This window comes from Schistocerca serialis, chromosome 2, assembly GCF_023864345.2.
Source record: "Schistocerca serialis cubense isolate TAMUIC-IGC-003099 chromosome 2, iqSchSeri2.2, whole genome shotgun sequence".
Taxonomy (NCBI): domain Eukaryota; kingdom Metazoa; phylum Arthropoda; class Insecta; order Orthoptera; family Acrididae; genus Schistocerca; species Schistocerca serialis.
The window spans coordinates 72,919,205-72,936,456 of record NC_064639.1 but is presented as its reverse complement, the minus strand read 5'-3'; positions in this window follow the sequence as shown (position 1 = coordinate 72,936,456).

The following is a 17,252-nucleotide window of genomic DNA, read 5'->3' as shown; positions in this document are numbered from 1 at the left end:
ATACAGTAAACCAGAAGTGAAGCATCGGAATCTAAAACTGGACTCACAGGATAGGTTCAAATCAATGAATGATAGATTGTCAGTCCTCTTGTACTTAAGTCGGCATTGTGCCTTTTGTATTAAATTCGGATGCAATTTATGTGTTTCATCGTCAATAAGAAGGTCCAAGCGATACAGTAAACCTGAAGTGAAGCATCGGAATATAAAACTGGACTCACAGGAGAGGTTCAAATCATAGAAACAATGAGTGTTAGTCATCCTGCACCTAAGCCAGCTTTGTGCCTTTTGTATTAAATTCGAATGGAATTTCTGTGCTTCATCGTCAATAAGAAGGTCCAAGGGATACAGTAAACCTGAAGTGAAGCATCGGAATCTAAAACTGGATTCACAGGAGTGGTTCAAAGCATAGAAAGTAGAGTGTCAGTCCTCTTGTACTTACGTCGGCATTGTGCCTTCTGTATTAAATTCGGATGCAATTTCTGTGTTTCATCGTCAATAAGAAGGTCCAAGGGATACAGTAAACCTGAAGTGAAGCATCGGTATCTAAAACTGGACTCACAGGAGAGGTTCTAATCATAGAAAGTCAGAGTGTCAGTCCTCCTGTACTTAAGTTGGCATTGTGCCTTTTGTATTCAATTCGGATGCAATTTCTGTGTTTCATCGTCAATAAGAATGGCCAAGGCATACAGTAAGCCAGAAGTGAAGCATCGGAATCTAAAACTGGACTCACAGGATAGGTTCAAATCATTGAATGATAGATTGTCAGTCCTCTAGTACTTAAGTCGGCATTGTGCCTATTGTATTAAATTCGGATCCAATTTATGTGTTTCTTCGTCAATAAGAAGGTCCAAGAGATACTGTAAACCTGAAGTGAAGCATCGGAATCTAAGACTGAACTCACAGGAGAGGTTCAAATTATAGAAAGTTAGAGTGTCAGTCCTCTAGTACTTAAATCGGCATTGTGCCTTTTCTATTAAATTCGGATGCAATTTCTGTGTTTCATCGTCAATAAGAAGGTCCAACGGATACAGTAGCCACGAAGTGCAGCATCGGAATCTAAAACTGGACTCACAGGAGAGGTTCAAATCATAGAACGTTTGAGTGTTAGTCCTCCTGCACCTAAGACAGCATTATGCCTTTTGTATTAAATTCGAATGGAATTTCTGTGCTTCATCGTCAATAAGAAGGTCCAAAGGATACAGTAAACCTGAAGTGAAGCATCGGAATCTAAAACTGGATTCACAGGAGAGGTTCAAAGCATAGAAAGTTAGAGTGTCAGTCCTCTTGTACTTGCGTCGGCATTGTGCCTTCTGTATTAAATTCGGATGCAATTTCTGTGTTTCATCGTCAATAAGAACTTCCAAGGGATACAGTAAAGCTGAAGTGCAGCATCAGAATCTAAAACTGGACTCACAGGAGAGGTTCGAATCATAGAAAGTTAGAGTGTCAGTTCTCTTGTACTTAAGTCGGCATTGTGCCTTTTGTATTAAATTCGGATGCAATTTCTGTATTTCATCGTCAATAAGAGGGTCCAAGTGATCGGTATCTAAAACTGGACTCACAGGAGAGATTCTAATCATGGAAAGTTAGAGTGTCAGTCCTCTTGTACTTAAGTCGGCATGGTGCCTTTTGTATTAAGTTCGGATGCAGTTTCTGTGTTTCATCGTCAATAAGAAGGTCCTAGGAATACAGTAAACCTGAAGTTCAACATCGGAATCTAAAAGTGGACTCACAGGAGAGGTTCAAATCATAGAAAGTTGGAGTGTCAGTCCTCGTGTACTTAAGTCGGCATTGTGCCTTTTGTATTAAATTCGGAATCAATTTCTGTGTTTCATCGTCAATATGAAGGTCCCAGGGCTGCAGTAAACCTGAAGTGAAGCATCTGAATCTAAAACTGGACTCACAGGATAGGTTCAAATCATAGTAACTTCGAGTGTTACTCCTCTTGTACTTAAGTCGGCATTGTGCCTTTTGTATTAAATTCGGATGCAATTTCTGTGTTTCATCGTCAATAAGAAGGTCCAAGGCATACAGTAAACCTGAAGTAAAGTATCGGAATCTAAAACTGGACTCACAGGATAGGTTCAAATCATAGAATGATAAATTGTCAGTCCTCTTGTACTTAAGTCGGCATTGTGCCTTTTGTATTAAGTTCGGATGCAGTTTCTGTGTTTCATCGTCAATAAGAAGGTCCTAGGGATACAGTAAACCTGAAGTTAGGCATCGGAATCTAAAACTGGACTCACAGGAGAGGTTCAAATCATAGAAATTTGGAGTGTCAGTCCTCCTGTACTTAAGTCGGCATTGTGCCTTTTGTATTAAATTCGGATGCAATTTCTGTGTTTCATCGTCAATAAGAAGGTCCAAGGGATACAGTAAACCTGAAGTGAAGCATCGGTATCTAAAACTGGACTCACAGGAGAGGTTCGAATCATAGAAAGTTTGAGTGTCAGTCCTCCTGTACCTAAGACAGCATTGTGTATTTTGTATTAAATTCTGATTGAATTTGTGTGCTTCATCGTCTTAAGAAGGTCCAAGGATTACAGTAAACCTGAAGTGAAGCATCGGAATCTAAAACTGGATTCACAGGAAAGGTTCAAATCATAGAAAGTTAGAGTTTCAGTCCTCTTGCACTTAAGTCGGCATTGTGCCTTTTGTATTAAATTCGGATGCCATTTCTGTGTTTCATCGTCAATAAGAAGGTCCAAGGGATACAGCAAACCTGAAGTGAAGCATCGGCATCTAAAAATAGACTCACAGGATAGGTTCAAATCATAGAGAGTTAGAGTGTCAGTTCTCTTGTACTTAAGTCGGCATTGTGCCTGTTGTATTAAATTCGGATGCAATTTCTGTGTTTCATCGTCAATAAGAAGGTCCAACGGAAACAGTATACATGAAGTGCAGCATTGGAATCTAAAAATGGACTCACAGGAGAGTTTCAAATCATGGAAAGTTAGAGTGACAGTCCTCTTGTACTTAAGTCGGCATTGTGCCTTTTGTATTAAATTCGGATAAAATTTCTGTGTTTCATTGTCAATAAGAAGGTCCAAGGGATACAGTAAACCTGAAGTGAAGCATCGGAATCTAAAACTGGACTAACAGGAGAGGTTCAAAGCATAGAAAGTTAGAGTGTCAGTCCTCTTGTACTTACGTCGGCATTGTGCCTTTTGTATTAAATTCGGATGCGATTTCTGTGTTTCATCGTCAATAAGAACGCCCGAGGGATACAGTAAAGCTGAAGTTAAACATCGGAATATAAAACTGGACTCACAGGTGAGGTCCGAATCATAGAAAGTTAGAGTGTCAGTCCTCTTGTACTTAAGTCGGCATTGTGCCTTTTGTATTAAATTCGGATGCAATTTCTGTGTTTCGTCGTCAATAAGAAGGTCCAAAGGATACAGTAAACCTGAAGTGAAGCATCGGAATCTAAAAATGGACTCACAGGATAGGTTCAAATCATAGAAAGTTAGAGTGTCAGTTCTCTTGTACTTAAGTCGGCATTGTGCCTTTTGTATTAAATTCGGATGCAATTTCTGTGTTTCATCGTCAGTAAGAAGGTCCAAGAGATCGGTATCTAAAACTGGACTCACAGGAGAGGTTCAAATCATGGAAAGTTAGAGTGACAGTCCTCTTGTACTTAAGTCGGCATTGTGCCTTTTGTATTAAATTCGGATAATATTTCTGTGTTTCATCGTCAATAAGAAGGTCCAAGGAATACAGTAAACATGAACTGAAGCATCGGAATCTAAAACTGGACTCACAGGATAGGTTCAAATCATAGTAAGTTAGAGTGTCACTCCTCTTGTACTTAAGTCGGCATTGTGCCTTTTGTATTAAATTCGGATGCAATTTCTGTGTTTCATCGTCAATAAGAAGGTCCAAGGCATTCAGTAAACCTGAAGTGAAGCATCGGAATCTAAAACTGGTCTCACAGGATAGGTTCAAATCATAGAATGATAGATTGTCAGTCCTCTTGTGCTTAAGTCGGCATTGTGCCTTTTGTATTAAATTCAGATGCAATTTATGTGTTTCATCGTCAATAAGAAGGTCCAAGCGATACAGTGAACCTGAAGTGATGCATCGGAATCTAAAAGTGGACTCACAGGTGAGGATCGAATCATAGAAAGTTCGTGTGTCAGTCCTCTTGTACTTAAGTCGGCATTGTGCCTATTGTATTAAATTCGGATGCAATTTCGGTGTTTCATCGTCAATAAGAAGGTCCGAGGGATACAGTAAACCTGAAGTGAAGCGTCGGAATCTAAAACTGGAGTCACAGCAGAGGTTCAAATCATAGAAAGTTAGAGTGTCCGTCCACTTGTACTTATGTTGGCATTGTGCCTTTTGTATTAAATTCGGATGCAATTTCTGTGTTTCATCGTCAATAAGAAGGTCCAAGGGATACAGTGAACCTGAAGTGAAGCATCGGAATCTTAAACTCTACTCACAGGGCAGGTTCAAATCATAGTAAGTTACAGTGTCAGTCCTCCTGTACTTAAGTTGGTATTGTGCCTTTTGTATTAAATTCGGATGCAATTTCTGTGTTTCATTGTCAATAAGAAGGTCCAAGGGATACATTAAACCTGAAGTGAAGCATCGGATTCTAATACTGGACTCACAGTACAGGTTCAAAGCATAGAGAGTTAGAGTGTCAGTCCTCTTGTACTTAAGTCGGCATTGTGCCTTTTGTGTTAAATTCGGATGCAATTTCTGAGTTTCATCGTCAATAAGAAGGTCCAAGAGATCGGTATCTAAAGCTGGACTCACAGGAGGGGTCAAATCATGGAAAGTTAGAGTGTCAGTCCTCTTGTACCTAAGTCGACATTGTGCCTTTTGTATTAAGTTCAGATGCAATTTCTGTGTTTCATCATCAATAAGAAGGTCCAAGGGATACAGTAAACATGAAGTGAAGCATCGGAATCTAAAACTGGACTCACAGGAGAGGTTCAAATCATAGAACGTTTGAGTGTTAGTCCTCCTGCACCTAAGACAGCATTATGCCTTTTGTATTAAATTCGAATGGAATTTCTGTGCTTCATCGTCAATAAGAAGGTCCAAGGGATACAGTAAACCTGAAGTGAAGCATCGGAATCTAAAACTGGATTCACAGGAGAGGTTCAAATCATAGAAAGTTAGAGTGTCAGTCCTCTTGTACTTGCGTCGGCATTGTGCCTTCTGTATTAAATTCGGATGCAATTTCTGTGTTTCATCGTCAATAAGAACTTCCAAGGGATACAGTAAAGCTGAAGTGCAGCATCGGAATCTAAAACTGGACTCACAGGAGAGGTTCGAATCATAGGAAGTTAGAGTGTCAGTTCTCTTGTACTTAAGTCGGCATTGTGCCTTTTGTATTAAATTCGGATGCAATTTCTGTATTTCATCGTGAATAAGAAGGTCCAAGGCATACAGTAAACCTGAAGTAAAGTATCGGAATCTAAAACTGGACTCACAGGATAGGTTCAAATCATAGAATGATAAATTGTCAGTCCTCTTGTACTTAAGTCGGCATTGTGCCTTTTGTATTAAGTTCGGATGCAGTTTCTGTGTTTCATCGTCAATAAGAAGGTCCTAGGGATACAGTAAACCTGAAGTTAGGCATCGGAATCTAAAACTGGACTCACAGGAGAGGTTCAAATCATAGAAATTTGGAGTGTCAGTCCTCCTGTACTTAAGTCGGCATATTGCCTTTTGTATTAAATTCGGATGCAATTTCTGTGTTTCATCGTCAATAAGAAGGTCCAAGGGATACAGTAAACCTGAAGTGAAGCATCGGTATCTAAAACTGGACTCACAGGAGAGGTTCGAATCATAGAAAGTTTGAGTGTCAGTCCTCCTGTACCTAAGACAGCATTGTGTATTTTGTATTAAATTCTGATTGAATTTGTGTGCTTCATCGTCTTAAGAAGGTCCAAGGATTACAGTAAACCTGAAGTGAAGCATCGGAATCTAAAACTGGATTCACAGGAAAGGTTCAAATCATAGAAAGTTAGAGTTTCAGTCCTCTTGCACTTAAGTCGGCATTGTGCCTTTTGTATTAAATTCGGATGCCATTTCTGTGTTTCATCGTCAATAAGAAGGTCCAAGGGATACAGCAAACCTGAAGTGAAGCATCGGCATCTAAAAATAGACTCACAGGATAGGTTCAAATCATAGAGAGTTAGAGTGTCAGTTCTCTTGTACTTAAGTCGGCATTGTGCCTTTTGTATTAAATTCGGATGCAATTTCTGTGTTTCATCGTCAATAAGAAGGTCCAACGGAAACAGTATACATGAAGTGCAGCATTGGAATCTAAAAATGGACTCACAGGAGAGTTTCAAATCATGGAAAGTTAGAGTGACAGTCCTCTTGTACTTAAGTCGGCATTGTGCCTTTTGTATTAAATTCGGATAATATTTCTGTGTTTCATCGTCAATAAGAAGGTCCAAGGAATACAGTAAACATGAACTGAAGCATCGGAATCTAAAACTGGACTCACAGGATAGGTTCAAATCATAGTAAGTTAGAGTGTCACTCCTCTTGTACTTAAGTCGGCATTGTGCCTTTTGTATTAAATTCGGATGCAATTTCTGTGTTTCATCGTCAATAAGAAGGTCCAAGGCATTCAGTAAACCTGAAGTGAAGCATCGGAATCTAAAACTGGTCTCACAGGATAGGTTCAAATCATAGAATGATAGATTGTCAGTCCTCTTGTGCTTAAGTCGGCATTGTGCCTTTGTTATTAAATTCAGATGCAATTTATGTGTTTCATCGTCAATAAGAAGGTCCAAGCGATACAGTGAACCTGAAGTGATGCATCGGAATCTAAAAGTGGACTCACAGGTGAGGTCCGAATCATAGAAAGTTAGAGTGTCAGTCCTCTTGTACTTAAGTCGGCATTGTGCCTTTTGTATTAAATTCGGATGCAATTTCTGTGTTTCGTCGTCAATAAGAAGGTCCAAAGGATACAGTAAACCTGAAGTGAAGCATCGGAATCTAAAAATGGACTCACAGGATAGGTTCAAATCATAGAAAGTTAGAGTGTCAGTTCTCTTGTACTTAAGTCGGCATTGTGCCTTTTGTATTAAATTCGGATGCAATTTCTGTGTTTCATCGTCAGTAAGAAGGTCCAAGAGATCGGTATCTAAAACTGGACTCACAGGAGAGGTTCAAATCATGGAAAGTTAGAGTGACAGTCCTCTTGTACTTAAGTCGGCATTGTGCCTTTTGTATTAAATTCGGATAATATTTCTGTGTTTCATCGTCAATAAGAAGGTCCAAGGAATACAGTAAACATGAACTGAAGCATCGGAATCTAAAACTGGACTCACAGGATAGGTTCAAATCATAGTAAGTTAGAGTGTCACTCCTCTTGTACTTAAGTCGGCATTGTGCCTTTTGTATTAAATTCGGATGCAATTTCTGTGTTTCATCGTCAATAAGAAGGTCCAAGGCATTCAGTAAACCTGAAGTGAAGCATCGGAATCTAAAACTGGTCTCACAGGATAGGTTCAAATCATAGAATGATAGATTGTCAGTCCTCTTGTGCTTAAGTCGGCATTGTGCCTTTTGTATTAAATTCAGATGCAATTTATGTGTTTCATCGTCAATAAGAAGGTCCAAGCGATACAGTGAACCTGAAGTGATGCATCGGAATCTAAAAGTGGACTCACAGGTGAGGATCGAATCATAGAAAGTTCGTGTGTCAGTCCTCTTGTACTTAAGTCGGCATTGTGCCTATTGTATTAAATTCGGATGCAATTTCGGTGTTTCATCGTCAATAAGAAGGTCCGAGGGATACAGTAAACCTGAAGTGAAGCGTCGGAATCTAAAACTGGAGTCACAGCAGAGGTTCAAATCATAGAAAGTTAGAGTGTCCGTCCACTTGTACTTATGTTGGCATTGTGCCTTTTGTATTAAATTCGGATGCAATTTCTGTGTTTCATCGTCAATAAGAAGGTCCAAGGGATACAGTGAACCTGAAGTGAAGCATCGGAATCTTAAACTCTACTCACAGGGCAGGTTCAAATCATAGTAAGTTACAGTGTCAGTCCTCCTGTACTTAAGTTGGTATTGTGCCTTTTGTATTAAATTCGGATGCAATTTCTGTGTTTCATTGTCAATAAGAAGGTCCAAGGGATACATTAAACCTGAAGTGAAGCATCGGATTCTAATACTGGACTCACAGTACAGGTTCAAAGCATAGAGAGTTAGAGTGTCAGTCCTCTTGTACTTAAGTCGGCATTGTGCCTTTTGTGTTAAATTCGGATGCAATTTCTGAGTTTCATCGTCAATAAGAAGGTCCAAGAGATCGGTATCTAAAGCTGGACTCACAGGAGGGGTCAAATCATGGAAAGTTAGAGTGTCAGTCCTCTTGTACCTAAGTCGACATTGTGCCTTTTGTATTAAGTTCAGATGCAATTTCTGTGTTTCATCATCAATAAGAAGGTCCAAGGGATACAGTAAACATGAAGTGAAGCATCGGAATCTAAAACTGGACTCACAGGAGAGGTTCAAATCATAGAACGTTTGAGTGTTAGTCCTCCTGCACCTAAGACAGCATTATGCCTTTTGTATTAAATTCGAATGGAATTTCTGTGCTTCATCGTCAATAAGAAGGTCCAAGGGATACAGTAAACCTGAAGTGAAGCATCGGAATCTAAAACTGGATTCACAGGAGAGGTTCAAATCATAGAAAGTTAGAGTGTCAGTCCTCTTGTACTTGCGTCGGCATTGTGCCTTCTGTATTAAATTCGGATGCAATTTCTGTGTTTCATCGTCAATAAGAACTTCCAAGGGATACAGTAAAGCTGAAGTGCAGCATCGGAATCTAAAACTGGACTCACAGGAGAGGTTCGAATCATAGGAAGTTAGAGTGTCAGTTCTCTTGTACTTAAGTCGGCATTGTGCCTTTTGTATTAAATTCGGATGCAATTTCTGTATTTCATCGTGAATAAGAAGGTCCAAGGCATACAGTAAACCTGAAGTAAAGTATCGGAATCTAAAACTGGACTCACAGGATAGGTTCAAATCATAGAATGATAAATTGTCAGTCCTCTTGTACTTAAGTCGGCATTGTGCCTTTTGTATTAAGTTCGGATGCAGTTTCTGTGTTTCATCGTCAATAAGAAGGTCCTAGGGATACAGTAAACCTGAAGTTAGGCATCGGAATCTAAAACTGGACTCACAGGAGAGGTTCAAATCATAGAAATTTGGAGTGTCAGTCCTCCTGTACTTAAGTCGGCATATTGCCTTTTGTATTAAATTCGGATGCAATTTCTGTGTTTCATCGTCAATAAGAAGGTCCAAGGGATACAGTAAACCTGAAGTGAAGCATCGGTATCTAAAACTGGACTCACAGGAGAGGTTCGAATCATAGAAAGTTTGAGTGTCAGTCCTCCTGTACCTAAGACAGCATTGTGTATTTTGTATTAAATTCTGATTGAATTTGTGTGCTTCATCGTCTTAAGAAGGTCCAAGGATTACAGTAAACCTGAAGTGAAGCATCGGAATCTAAAACTGGATTCACAGGAAAGGTTCAAATCATAGAAAGTTAGAGTTTCAGTCCTCTTGCACTTAAGTCGGCATTGTGCCTTTTGTATTAAATTCGGATGCCATTTCTGTGTTTCATCGTCAATAAGAAGGTCCAAGGGATACAGCAAACCTGAAGTGAAGCATCGGCATCTAAAAATAGACTCACAGGATAGGTTCAAATCATAGAGAGTTAGAGTGTCAGTTCTCTTGTACTTAAGTCGGCATTGTGCCTTTTGTATTAAATTCGGATGCAATTTCTGTGTTTCATCGTCAATAAGAAGGTCCAACGGAAACAGTATACATGAAGTGCAGCATTGGAATCTAAAAATGGACTCACAGGAGAGTTTCAAATCATGGAAAGTTAGAGTGACAGTCCTCTTGTACTTAAGTCGGCATTGTGCCTTTTGTATTAAATTCGGATAATATTTCTGTGTTTCATCGTCAATAAGAAGGTCCAAGGAATACAGTAAACATGAACTGAAGCATCGGAATCTAAAACTGGACTCACAGGATAGGTTCAAATCATAGTAAGTTAGAGTGTCACTCCTCTTGTACTTAAGTCGGCATTGTGCCTTTTGTATTAAATTCGGATGCAATTTCTGTGTTTCATCGTCAATAAGAAGGTCCAAGGCATTCAGTAAACCTGAAGTGAAGCATCGGAATCTAAAACTGGTCTCACAGGATAGGTTCAAATCATAGAATGATAGATTGTCAGTCCTCTTGTGCTTAAGTCGGCATTGTGCCTTTGTTATTAAATTCAGATGCAATTTATGTGTTTCATCGTCAATAAGAAGGTCCAAGCGATACAGTGAACCTGAAGTGATGCATCGGAATCTAAAAGTGGACTCACAGGTGAGGATCGAATCATAGAAAGTTCGTGTGTCAGTCCTCTTGTACTTAAGTCGGCATTGTGCCTATTGTATTAAATTCGGATGCAATTTCGGTGTTTCATCGTCAATAAGAAGGTCCGAGGGATACAGTAAACCTGAAGTGAAGCGTCGGAATCTAAAACTGGAGTCACAGCAGAGGTTCAAATCATAGAAAGTTAGAGTGTCCGTCCACTTGTACTTATGTTGGCATTGTGCCTTTTGTATTAAATTCGGATGCAATTTCTGTGTTTCATCGTCAATAAGAAGGTCCAAGGGATACAGTGAACCTGAAGTGAAGCATCGGAATCTTAAACTCTACTCACAGGGCAGGTTCAAATCATAGTAAGTTACAGTGTCAGTCCTCCTGTACTTAAGTTGGTATTGTGCCTTTTGTATTAAATTCGGATGCAATTTCTGTGTTTCATTGTCAATAAGAAGGTCCAAGGGATACATTAAACCTGAAGTGAAGCATCGGATTCTAATACTGGACTCACAGTACAGGTTCAAAGCATAGAGAGTTAGAGTGTCAGTCCTCTTGTACTTAAGTCGGCATTGTGCCTTTTGTGTTAAATTCGGATGCAATTTCTGAGTTTCATCGTCAATAAGAAGGTCCAAGAGATCGGTATCTAAAGCTGGACTCACAGGAGGGGTCAAATCATGGAAAGTTAGAGTGTCAGTCCTCTTGTACCTAAGTCGACATTGTGCCTTTTGTATTAAGTTCAGATGCAATTTCTGTGTTTCATCATCAATAAGAAGGTCCAAGGGATACAGTAAACATGAAGTGAAGCATCGGAATCTAAAACTGGACTCACAGGAGAGGTTCAAATCATAGAACGTTTGAGTGTTAGTCCTCCTGCACCTAAGACAGCATTATGCCTTTTGTATTAAATTCGAATGGAATTTCTGTGCTTCATCGTCAATAAGAAGGTCCAAGGGATACAGTAAACCTGAAGTGAAGCATCGGAATCTAAAACTGGATTCACAGGAGAGGTTCAAAGCATAGAAAGTTAGAGTGTCAGTCCTCTTGTACTTGCGTCGGCATTGTGCCTTCTGTATTAAATTCGGATGCAATTTCTGTGTTTCATCGTCAATAAGAACTTCCAAGGGATACAGTAAAGCTGAAGTGCAGCATCGGAATCTAAAACTGGACTCACAGGAGAGGTTCGAATCATAGGAAGTTAGAGTGTCAGTTCTCTTGTACTTAAGTCGGCATTGTGCCTTTTGTATTAAATTCGGATGCAATTTCTGTATTTCATCGTGAATAAGAAGGTCCAAGGCATACAGTAAACCTGAAGTAAAGTATCGGAATCTAAAACTGGACTCACAGGATAGGTTCAAATCATAGAATGATAAATTGTCAGTCCTCTTGTACTTAAGTCGGCATTGTGCCTTTTGTATTAAGTTCGGATGCAGTTTCTGTGTTTCATCGTCAATAAGAAGGTCCTAGGGATACAGTAAACCTGAAGTTAGGCATCGGAATCTAAAACTGGACTCACAGGAGAGGTTCAAATCATAGAAATTTGGAGTGTCAGTCCTCCTGTACTTAAGTCGGCATATTGCCTTTTGTATTAAATTCGGATGCAATTTCTGTGTTTCATCGTCAATAAGAAGGTCCAAGGGATACAGTAAACCTGAAGTGAAGCATCGGTATCTAAAACTGGACTCACAGGAGAGGTTCGAATCATAGAAAGTTTGAGTGTCAGTCCTCCTGTACCTAAGACAGCATTGTGTATTTTGTATTAAATTCTGATTGAATTTGTGTGCTTCATCGTCTTAAGAAGGTCCAAGGATTACAGTAAACCTGAAGTGAAGCATCGGAATCTAAAACTGGATTCACAGGAAAGGTTCAAATCATAGAAAGTTAGAGTTTCAGTCCTCTTGCACTTAAGTCGGCATTGTGCCTTTTGTATTAAATTCGGATGCCATTTCTGTGTTTCATCGTCAATAAGAAGGTCCAAGGGATACAGCAAACCTGAAGTGAAGCATCGGCATCTAAAAATAGACTCACAGGATAGGTTCAAATCATAGAGAGTTAGAGTGTCAGTTCTCTTGTACTTAAGTCGGCATTGTGCCTTTTGTATTAAATTCGGATGCAATTTCTGTGTTTCATCGTCAATAAGAAGGTCCAACGGAAACAGTATACATGAAGTGCAGCATTGGAATCTAAAAATGGACTCACAGGAGAGTTTCAAATCATGGAAAGTTAGAGTGACAGTCCTCTTGTACTTAAGTCGGCATTGTGCCTTTTGTATTAAATTCGGATAATATTTCTGTGTTTCATCGTCAATAAGAAGGTCCAAGGAATACAGTAAACATGAACTGAAGCATCGGAATCTAAAACTGGACTCACAGGATAGGTTCAAATCATAGTAAGTTAGAGTGTCACTCCTCTTGTACTTAAGTCGGCATTGTGCCTTTTGTATTAAATTCGGATGCAATTTCTGTGTTTCATCGTCAATAAGAAGGTCCAAGGCATTCAGTAAACCTGAAGTGAAGCATCGGAATCTAAAACTGGACTCACAGGATAGGTTCAAATCATAGAATGATAGATTGTCAGTCCTCTTGTGCTTAAGTCGGCATTGTGCCTTTTGTATTAAATTCAGATGCAATTTATGTGTTTCATCGTCAATAAGAAGGTCCAAGCGATACAGTGAACCTGAAGTGATGCATCGGAATCTAAAAGTGGACTCACAGGTGAGGATCGAATCATAGAAAGTTCGTGTGTCAGTCCTCTTGTACTTAAGTCGGCATTGTGCCTATTGTATTAAATTCGGATGCAATTTCGGTGTTTCATCGTCAATAAGAAGGTCCGAGGGATACAGTAAACCTGAAGTTAAGCGTCGGAATCTAAAACTGGAGTCACAGCAGAGGTTCAAATCATAGAAAGTTAGAGTGTCCGTCCACTTGTACTTATGTTGGCATTGTGCCTTTTGTATTAAATTCGGATGCAATTTCTGTGTTTCATCGTCAATAAGAAGGTCCAAGGGATACAGTGAACCTGAAGTGAAGCATCGGAATCTTAAACTCTACTCACAGGGCAGGTTCAAATCATAGTAAGTTACAGTGTCAGTCCTCCTGTACTTAAGTCGGTATTGTGCCTTTTGTATTAAATTCCGATGCAATTTCTGTGTTTCATTGTCAATAAGAAGGTCCAAGGGATACATTAAACCTGAAGTGAAGCATCGGATTCTAATACTGGACTCACAGTACAGGTTCAAAGCATAGAGAGTTAGAGTGTCAGTCCTCTTGTACTTAAGTCGGCATTGTGCCTTTTGTGTTAAATTCGGATGCAATTTCTGAGTTTCATCGTCAATAAGAAGGTCCAAGAGATCGGTATCTAAAGCTGGACTCACAGGAGGGGTCAAATCATGGAAAGTTAGAGTGTCAGTCCTCTTGTACTTAAGTCGACATTGTGCCTTTTGTATTAAGTTCAGATGCAATTTCTGTGTTTCATCATCAATAAGAAGGTCCAAGGGATACAGTAAACATGAAGTGAAGCATCGGAATCTAAAACTGGACTCACAGGAGAGGTTCAAATCATAGTAAGTTAGAGTGTCACACCTCTTGTACTTCAGTCGGCATTGTGCCTTTTGTATTAAATTCGGATGCCATTTCTGTGTTTCATCGTCAATAAGAAGGACCAAGGCATACAGTAAACCCGAAGTGAAGCAAAGGAATCTAAAACTGGACTCACAGGATAGGTTCAAATCATACAATGATAGATTGTCAGTCCTCTTGTACTCATGTCGGCATTGTGCCTTTTGTATTAAATTCGAATGCAATTTATGTGTTTCATCGTCAATAAGAAGGTCCAAGCGATAGAGTAAACCTGAAGTGAAGCATCGGAATTTAAAAGTGGACTCACAGGTGAGGTTCGAATCATAGAATGCTAGAGTATCAGTCCTCTTGTACTTAAGTTAGTGTTGTGCCTTTTGTATTAAATTCGGATGAAATTTCTGTGTTTCATCATCAATAAGAAGGTCCAAGAGATACAGTAAACCTGAAGTGAAGAATCGGAATCTAAAACTGGATTCACAGGAGAGGTTCAAAGCATAGAAAGTGAGAGTGTCAGTCCTGTTGTACTTACGTCGGCATTGTGCCTTTTGTATTAAATTCGGATGCAGTTTCTGTGTTTCATCGTCATTAAGAACGTCCAAGGGATACAGTAAACCTGAAGTGAAGCATCGGAATCTAAAAGTGGAATCACAGGTGAGGTTCTAATCATAGAATGTTAGAGTATCAGTCCTCTTGTACTTAAGTTAGTGTTGTGCCTTTTGTATTAGATTCGGATGAAATTTCTGTGTTTCATCATCAATAAGAAGGTCCAAGGGATACAGTAAACCTGAAGTGAAGAATCGGAATCTAAAACTGGATTCACAGGAGAGGTTCAAAGCATAGAAAGTTAGAGTGACAGTCCTCTTGTACTTAAGTCGGCATTGTGCCTTTTGTATTAAATTCGGATGCGATTTCTGTGTTTCATCGTCAATAAGAAGGTCCAAGGGATACAGTAAACCAGAAGGGAAGCACCGGAATCTAAAAACGGACTCACTGGATAGGTTCAAATTATAGAAAGTTAGAGTGTCAGTTCTCTTGTACTTCAGTCGGGATTGTTATTTTTGTATTAAATTCGGGTGCAATCTCTGTGTTTCATCGTCAATAAGAAATTCCAAGAGATCGGTATCGAAAACTGGACTCACAGGAGAGGTTAAAATCATGGAAAGTCAGAGTGTCAGTCCTCTTGTACTTGAGTCGGCATTGTGCATTTTGTATTAAATTCGGATGCAATTTCTGTGTTTCATCGTCAGTAAGAAGGTCCAAGAGATCGGTATCTAAAACTGGACTCACAGGAGAGGTTCAAATCATGGAAAGTTAGAGTGACAGCCCTCTTGTACTTAAGTCGGCATTGTGCTTTTGTATTAAATTCGGATAAAATTTCTGTGTTTCATCATCAATAAGAAGGTCCAAGGGATACAGTAAACATGAAGTGAAGCATCGGAATCTAAAACTGGACTCACAGGATAGGTTCAAATCAAAGTAAGTTAGAGTGTCAGTCCTCTTGTACTTACGTCGGCATTGTGCCTTTTGTATTAAATTCGGATGCAATTTCTGTGTTTCATCGTCAGTAAGAAGGTCCAAGAGATCGGTATTAAAAACTGGACTCACAGGAGAGGTTCAAATCATGGAAAGTTCCAGTGACAGTCCTCTTGTACTTAAGTCGGCATTGTGCCTTTTGTATTAAATTCGGATAAAATTTCTGTATTTTATCGTCAATAAGAAGGTCCAAGAAATACAGCAAACATGAAATGAAGCATTGGAATCTAAAACTGGACCCACAGGATAGGTTCAAATCATAGTAAGTTAGAGTGTCACTCCTCTTGTACTTAAGTCGGCATTGTGCCTTTTGTATTAAATTCGGATGCAATTTCTGTGTTTCATCGTCAATAAGAAGGTCCAACGGAAACAGTATACATGAAGTGCAGCATCGGAATCTAAAAATGGACGCACAGGAGAGGTTCAAATCATGGAAAGTTAGAGTGACAGTCCTCTTGTACTTAAGTCGGCATTGTGCCTTTTGTATTAAATTAGGATAAAATTTCTGTGTTTCATCGTCAATAAGAAGGTCCAAGGGATACAGTAAACCTGAAGTGAAGCATCGGAATCTGAAACTGGACTCACAGGAGAGGTTCAAAGCATAGAAAGTTAGAGTGTCAGTCCTCTTGTACTTACGTCGGCATTGTGCCTTTTGTATTAAATTCGGATGCAATTTCTGTGTTTCATCGTCAATAAGAACGCCCGAGGGATACAGTAAAGCTGAAGTGAAACATCGGAATATAAAACTGGACTCACAGGTGAGGTTCGAATCATAGAAAGTTAGAGAGTCAGTCCTCTTGTACTTAAGTCGGCATTGTGCTTTTTGTATTAAATTCGGATGCAATTTCTGTGTTTCATCGTCAATAATAAGGTCCAAAGGATACAGTAAACCAGAAGGGAAGCACCGGAATCTAAAAACGGACTCACAGGATAGGTTCAAATTATAGAAAGTTAGAGTGTCAGTTCTCTTGTACTTCAGTCGGCATTGTTATTTTTGTATTAAATTCGGGTGCAATTTCTGTGTTTCATCGTCAATAAGAAATTCCAAGAGATCGGTATCTAAAACTGGACTCTCAGGAGAGGTTAAATCATGGAAAGTCAGAGTGTCAGTCCTCTTGTACTTAGGTCGGCATTGTGCCTTTTGTATTAAATTCGGATGCAATTTCTGTGTTTCATCGTCAGTAAGAAGGTCCAAGAGATCGGTATCTAAAACTGGACTCACAGGAGAGGTTCAAATCATGGAAAGTTAGAGTGACAGCCCTCTTGTACTTAAGTCGGCATTGTGCCTTTTGTATTAAATTCGGATAAAATTTCTGTGTTTCATCATCAATAAGAAGGTCCAAGGGATACAGTAAACATGAAGTGAAGCATCGGAATCTAAAACTGGACTCAAAGGATAGGTTCAAATCAAAGTAAGTTAGAGTGTCACTCCTCCTGTACTTAAGTCGGCATTGTGCCTTTTGTATTAAATTCGGATGCAATTTCTGTGTTTCATCGTCAATAAGAAGGTCCAAGGCATACAGTAAACCTGAAGTGAAGCATCGGAATCTAAAACTGGAGTCACAGCAGAGGTTCAAATCATAGAAAGTTAGAGTGTCCGTATTCTTGTACTTATGTCGGCATTGTGCCTTTTGTGTTAAATTCGGATGCAATTTCTGTGTTTCATCGTCAATAAGAAGGTCCAAGAGATCGGTATCTAAAGCTGGACTCACAGGAGAGGTTCAAATCATGGAAAGTTAGAGTGTCAGTCCTCTTGTACTTAAGTCGACATTGTGCCTTTTGTAT